The following is a 7693-nucleotide window of genomic DNA, read 5'->3' as shown; positions in this document are numbered from 1 at the left end:
CACAGAAACAAAATGATTTGTTATATGTTGTAGTAACTGAAGCAGTATTCAGAAAGGAGTATAACAGCAGAGAAAGGGCAAATCAGCTAGAAATGTGATCAAAGAGATGACTATGGAAGGAAATTCACCTAGGCACAGAGAAATTGTCTAGGAAAGAGAACGATCTATAAGTAGGATATCTGGAGGGTACTTTTGCTCCAAGAAGCCAGGAAGCTGTTTGAGGGTTAGTTTTATTTAACCTTGATTTCAAAAGATGGAAAAACCAAAGAGATGGCCTGGCCTCATCACTTTGGGACAAGAGGAAGAGAGATAGAGAGATCAAGGGAGAGAGAGAGAGACAGAGATCTCCAGTTTATATTTGGGATAGGAGGAAGGTTAGCATTAGAAGGAAAATATAATAGCTTATGATAAGTTGCTCCAAGTTGAATTTAGTAATGAATCTCTATCCTTATATTTAATGGCATATATAAAATAAATGTCCTACCCTTCCTGCCTCCCTGACCTTGGGCTTTCTTCCACAGCCCTTACTGAGCAGGGCCATTGGGAAGACAAACAGCAAAGGGCCACAGAGCTAATTTTGAAGTCTTAGAAGAGAATCTCCTGAGACTTTGGCTGAAAACCATAGAAATTTACTTGTGGCAGAAATTTTCTGGAATTTTTCCATTCTGAGATAGTCTGAGCTCATTTTGTCATAAGCCTTCATGACTTGACAAATAACATATTGACTAGTTCCTATAGTTTAATAAAGAACAGCATGAAATCTTCTGGATGTGTCAATTCCTTGTTAGCTCTGTCTGAGGCTAAGAATACCTAACACATAGTAAGCACTCAATAAAAATGTAATTAAATTTATAAATTAAAATAAGTGAATGCTTAGGGAATACTTAGTGTGTATTTAGGCTTAGGCTCCAGTAAATGGCAATATAATACGGTTATATTATGTTTACTTATCCAGCTAATATTAGTGCTGAAAAAACTAGCTTGCATGAAGTACAATTTTGAGTTTTTATTTCTTAGTATTTGGTTGAAATCTGCCCCCCCCCATTTTTTTTTTTTAAGTGAAAGCCTTATAGATCTGAGTCTGATTATCTCAGAGTCTTTCCAACTTTATCTGATGGTAGTGTTTATTCATTTGATAAAGTTATGATCCTTCTGTGTTCCAAGCAGTGATCTGATTCCTTCTCTCAAGGAGATTTTGACCCACCAGAAAATAAAAATATAAACCATCAGTTAAAATACAGTGCTGTTATGTATGTGCTGAAATGCAGTGATGTAAAGCTATGACAGAGATTGGCATGGGGTCCTCTGGCAGCAAAGGAGACAGATTACTGTCATTTTAAGAGCCTAAACTTAGATTTTGAAGTCTGTATTTAAGTTTTCTCATCTGTATATGTCCATCACTAGCCGTGTAATGTATGACAAATTACTATATCTCTCACAGCCTCAAGTTCCTCACTTGTAAAGTGAAGCTAATAGTAGGATTCATCTCAATGAATGTGTTGGGAGGTGTTGGGAGGACTTAAAGAGATACATTTATAATGAAATCAGTTAGAATAAAATAAACTTCCATAGCATTGTGCTACATCCTACTATTGTTTCTCCCCAAGCTCATCTTCCCTGCCCAATCCCTCCCTCTCTTCACACCAGCCACACTTCTTCCAGGGCCTGGAGTACACCAAGCGTATGCTACCCCAGGATCTCAGCACATGCTGGTTCCTTGTCTGCAGTGCTCTAATGTCCCTATTTACATCCTTGAGATTCTGGCCCATTTTTTTTTCTCATCCCAAAGTGTAAATAAATCACTTTGCTGCCTTCTCTTCTAACTGCCTGTTATTTTCCTCTACACAACTTGTCATAATTTGTAATTATACATTCTATTGTACCTATATAGTTTTTAATCTTCCTCATTTAGACAGTAGCTCAAGGAGGGTAGAGATCATGTATCTTTTGGGTTCATCACCATGAACTCAGTTCAGGATGAATCTTGGCACATAAGGTGTACCTTAAATATTTGGTATTTAATGAATAAACAAATGAATGGAAACATGACTTTGCATGTAAAGTGTTAACACTATGTTTTTGGCTCTTAGTAAAGTATCTTTTAAATGCTAAATTTTATCGTTTCAAAGAGCAGATATCAGATTTAAATTGTGGGAGAAGTCAGAAGAACCCTCTTACTCTGTTGGTGGGAATGCAAGTTGGTGCAGCCACTTTGGAGAACAGTGTGGAGATTCCTCAAGAAATTAAAAATAGAGCTTCCCTATAACCCTGCAATCGCCCTACTGGGTATTTACCCCAAAGTTACAGATGTAGTGAAAAGAAGGGCCATCTGTACCCCAATGTTTATAGCAGCAATGGCCACGGTCACCAAACTGTGGAAAGAACCAATATACCCTTCAACGGACGAATGGATAAGGAAGATGTGGTCCATATACACTATGGAGTATTATGCCTCCATCAGAAAGGATGAATACCCAACTTTTGTAGCAACATGGATGGGCCTGGAAGAGATTATGCTGAGTGAAATAAGTCAAGCAGAGAGAGTCAATTATCATATAGTTTCACTTACTTGTGGAGCATAACAAATAACATGGAGGACAAGGGGAGTTAGAGAGGAGAAGGAAGGTGGGGGAAATTGGAAGGGGAGGTGAACCATGAGAGGCTGTGGACTCTGAAAAACAATCTGAGGGGTTTGAAGTGGCAGGGGATGAGAAGTTGGGGGAACCAGGTCTTGGGTATTAGAGAGGGCACAGATTGCATGGAGCACTGGATGTGGTGCAAAAACAAGGAATACTGTTATGCTGAAAATAAAAAAAAATTAAAAAAATTTTTTCTTAGAAGAGATGATATTGAAGATGAATTTTGAGATGAAATTTTATATTCCCCTTTACAGAATACGTTTCCAGGCTATATCAGTAAGTTTTATGGAAATCCTGAAGAACTTTAGAGAAAAAAAAAAGACTAGTCACTTCACGTTTGAAATTATTTAACACAGTTTCTTCTGAAGTGTTTAAAGCATTGCCTCACATCATCTCTTTGGGGTAGGTAGTTAGAAAGATGATTATTTCTGTTTCAGGGGTAGAGAATTATATAACAAAAATCAAAAGTTAAGTCAGCCTATGTGATGGAACTTCTGGAAGAGATGAAGGACTAGAAGGCAAAGGACAACAGAGCAAACTTGAAAGCCTACAGGTCAAGGAGACTATTACTGAACTCCCAGCAAATTACACATTTGGCAGCCACAGGCTACGAGCTGGAGCTGATCTGCCCAAAAAGGGCATGCAGGAAAAAGGAGTGATCCAGTTCGAGCAATCTGGACCCCCCAAGTAAAACTCACTAGAGCCTCATTAGCAATCAGGATGTCTCTGTCTTGGTGGGCCTTGGCGCTCATTCCATGGACTAAAATGACCTCCAGTAAATCAAAATAAGACTCTGATAAAATCTGAAATATTGCAAGGTGCTCACAGTCTTAGGAATATTTTCCAGAAAATGTTGAAGATTTCAGATCTGAATGGCTATTTATGAAGTCTTGTAAGAGACTGTCATTCTAGCACATCCTCTGATATTTCAACTCTGTGGGTCTAAGCTCATTCACAGAATTTAATCAAAGATGCTGAAGTACTAAACATCTGTTTTCTGTAAAATGAAGGGAAGGCAGAAGGATTAGATCTTCTTTTGGTGAAATTCATCAAAGTTTATAACAGGAAGAGAAGGGATTTGATTTCTGTTAAAAAAAATGCTTTTTAATAAATTAATTCATTTTTATTCTCCCTTGGTCTCTGGCCTCTAACGTAACGACTCTCTTAGAAAAGATGACAACAGAGACTATCAAGCCTGACTTTTCAGTTTTTCCTGTCTCAGCTTTGTCAGGCGTGACCCAGCCCATCTGAATGGCTGGACTCAGTGTCATTCTTGAAATGAATACATTTGCTTTCTCTGCCTGACATGGCAATCTCAGAGACTGAGGCTATTACTGCTCTGAGTCAACATTTATTTAGTGTTCATGATAGGCCAGACTCTAAACTAAGCTCTAAGAATGCAAAGGCAATAAAACAAGATCACTTCCTACGAGGATCTCTAATGTACTGAGTAGGGAGAAATGCCAACAGTTTGTTGCAGTGTCATAAGTACTCTGTGCTAGGCCTACCTTCTACAGAAGCCCAAGAGAGAAACTTCCTAAATCATTCATTTATGGCGCATCTAATTAAGGCAAGACCTTGCCCTCTAACTGGGGAGGAGAAACAGAGTTGCTTTTCCTGTAGGAACTCTACATGCTTCTGTGAGAGGTAAACACATAGATAAGTAACTCAAATGATATATAAGAAAATCTGTCATAGGTTCTTTAAAATAACTGAAAAAGTGCTCCGTGCCTGAGAGGACATCTATTTCAAGAATTATTGCAGACTAGAAATTCTAAAGGCCTCCATACCTAACAATTATCATTAAAATATTTTAATATGTGTATTTAAAATGCATTGGTGAGCTAGAAACAAAGTAAAGGAAAACCTAAGAGGCTGAAAAATAAGGTGAAAGTACAAAATCATATAGGTAAGTCATGGTGAAAATCAGCTATTCCTCTAAAATCATTTACTGTTTCCCCATGACTTAGAGCATTGGTTTTGTTGATAAATAAGGGTCATGAAGAAAGGCTAAGACTATACCAGAAATGATATCAGACTAGAGATTAAAAAAAAAAGGTGTCCAGGTGTCCAAAGTTACAGTCAGTGAAATGGTGAACTAGAAAAATTCCTCCCTTGACTTTGAGTCTGTGTGGGAGGAAGAATTCTACCTTATGCCAGCCATCTCAGAGGTTTGGAGTGCAAATTCATGATACTTTTATGTTTGAGATAACTTAAGCTGAGAATTTATTATAAAGTGACCCTATGTTGATAGTGTCCCAAGATGCTTGGAAGAAGTAAATATAAATCCTCTCTGGAAGAATGTACCTTTTAAATCTGGACCTCAAAAATTCCCAGAGAGGAAGTTTATGGAACATGTGTTTATGATAACAAAATTGCAAAATTCAAGGAAAGAAGCAAACAAGAACATAAATAGTCAAAACAAAAAACAAAATAAAGCATAAAATAACCAAACAACTTAAAAATAAAGACAGCAGCCTCAGACCCACAAAGACATTAGATACTATAATCATTGAATTAGTATATTTAATGTGTTTAGAGAAATAAAAATATATTTGAAGTATAAAAAAAGATTTTAAAAATGAATAAGCAAATTTGAAGATTCAAATAGAAATTGTAGATATAAAAAATGTAACAAAATGAAAACCATGGTGAATAGGTTGAATAAAACTAAACAAAGCTGAAGAGAGAATTAATAAATAGGAAGATAGTTGAGGAAATCCAGAATGTAGCAAGAGCAAGTTAAGATATTATAAATGAAAAATCAAGAAACATGAAAGATACAGTGATACAATGTAACAAATCTCTAACTGGGTTTCCAGAAGAAAAGCAGAGATAATGTAGAGAGGCACTGTTTGAAGTAGTAAGGTCTGAGAATTATCTAGAAATGATAAAAGAACTTCAATCCTTTAATCCTTCAAAGAAGGGAGTCCACAAAATTCTAAGCAAGTTGAAAAAAAGAAATCCACATCAAGACATTTTGTAATTAACTTTCTTTATATCAAAAACATAATTATATGATCTCTCTGATATGAGGAATTTGAAAGGCAGGGCAGGGGGGGTGTGGGGGGAAGGGAGGGAAAAAATGAAACAAGATGGGACTGGGGAGGGAGATAAACCATAAGAGACTCAATCTCAGGGAACAAATGGGAAGGGTTGCTCAGTGGCAAGGGATAGGGTGGCTGGGTTATGGATAGTTGGGAGGGTATGGGCTATGGTAAGTGCTGTGAATTGTGTAAGATTTATGATTCACAGACCTGTACCCCTGAAGCAAATAATACATTATATATTAGTGAAAACAACAACAACAACAACACCAAAACTGAAACCAAAAACCTTAAAAATAGAAAAGAAAACCAGGATTTCTATGGAAGAAACAGACTGACATCTAACTTCTCAAAAACAACAGTATAAACTAAAAAAACAGGGAAAGATATTTTCAGTGTCAACCTAGTGTTCTGTACTTAGCAAAATTATCTTGCAAGCTTGAGGATTACATAATTTTTTTTTTCAGGCAGATAACACTGAAGGATTTTTTTCTTTATCAATAGTACACCTTAATTTTGCAAGAAAAACAAATGATCAAGAACCATTTGTATAAACAATAACAATATTAATTTTGTGGGTATATAGTGATATAACTAAAATAATATGATAATTAGATTTTCTTTGATTAAAAACAGATGTTAGCATTTTTAGGTTAATGGTTAAAATAATAAAGGAAGAATTTATAATTCCAAACTAGTTGTGGGCAGAAACAAGAAAGAGAAAAAAAATTCACAAAAATATTCAAGAAAGATTAAAGGAAAAAACAGAGAAAAAGCAGAAAATTTAGAAGGTACAAAATAAGAAAGTAGAAATGAATTGAAATATATCAGTGATCATAACAAATGCATGTGGGCTAATTTTTTGTTGTTGTCAAAAGATGAAATTGCCAGACTGAGGAAACAAAATTCAGGTATATATTAAATGTAAGAGGCACACTTAAAACAAAAGAATTCAGAAAGTTTGAAACTGAAAAGATGGAAGAACAGACATAAAAAATTTGCTGAAATTCTAATCATCAAGGAAATGAAAATAATGATACCATTAACCCAGCCTCCAGGAAGCAAAAATTTAAAAAATCCATGTTTGGCAAAAATGTGGCGCATAAGAACATTTATCTACTGCAAGTGGAAGGATAAATTGGTGCCATCATTCTGGCAAGTGCTTGGACATCATCTAGTAAAGCAACTTACATGCACAGGATACATTATAAGAATGATCATAGCAGCACGGTTTATAATGCTCAAACTGGAATAAAATCCAAATGTCCATCATTAAAACAATGGATAAATGTAGTACACTCATAGAATGTACTACATTCATTTACTATTCAGCAATCCAAGGAAGCAAACATAGCCACATGAAATAGCAGATGCTACCATGTTGAACTAGTATTGAAAGAAGGAATGCACAAAAGAATACACGGATAATGACACCATTTATATAAAGCACAAAAAATAGGTAAAATAAACCATAGGGTGAACAATGAATTAACCATGGAGAAAATCTCAACAAATCATCGGTTTCATATCAATTCTGTTATGTAATCACACTTCAGTTAAACTAGAAATCAATAGTAAGGATATGTTTTTATTTTTTTTAATTTACAGATTTTATTTATTTATTTTTCAGAGAGAGAGAGAGAGAACACAACAGGGGGAAAGGCAAGCAGGCAGAGGGAGAAGCAGGTTCCTCGCTAAGCAGAGAGCCTGGTGCAGAACTCTATCTCAGGACCCTGGGATCTTGACCTGAGCAGAAGGCAGATGCTTAACTGATTGAGCCTCTCAGGAGTCCCATAAGGATATGTTTTAAAAAAACTCCCATGCATTTGACAGTTTTTAAAGAGGTGAGATTTATATTTGAAAAGATGCATAAGAGCATCAACAGGAATGTATAGTAGCTATACATCAACGATAGTTGACATTATGGCGTGATTGCTTAGTGTCAGGTGCTGCTCCAGTGCTTGACTATATTATCTTATTTCTTCTTCCAATGATCTTACGAATTAA

Source organism: Lontra canadensis, unplaced genomic scaffold (assembly GCF_010015895.1).
Source record: "Lontra canadensis isolate GAN:19392208 unplaced genomic scaffold, GSC_riverotter_1.0 scaffold59, whole genome shotgun sequence".
Lineage (NCBI taxonomy): Eukaryota > Metazoa > Chordata > Mammalia > Carnivora > Mustelidae > Lontra > Lontra canadensis.
Note: the sequence above shows the minus strand (reverse complement) of the source record.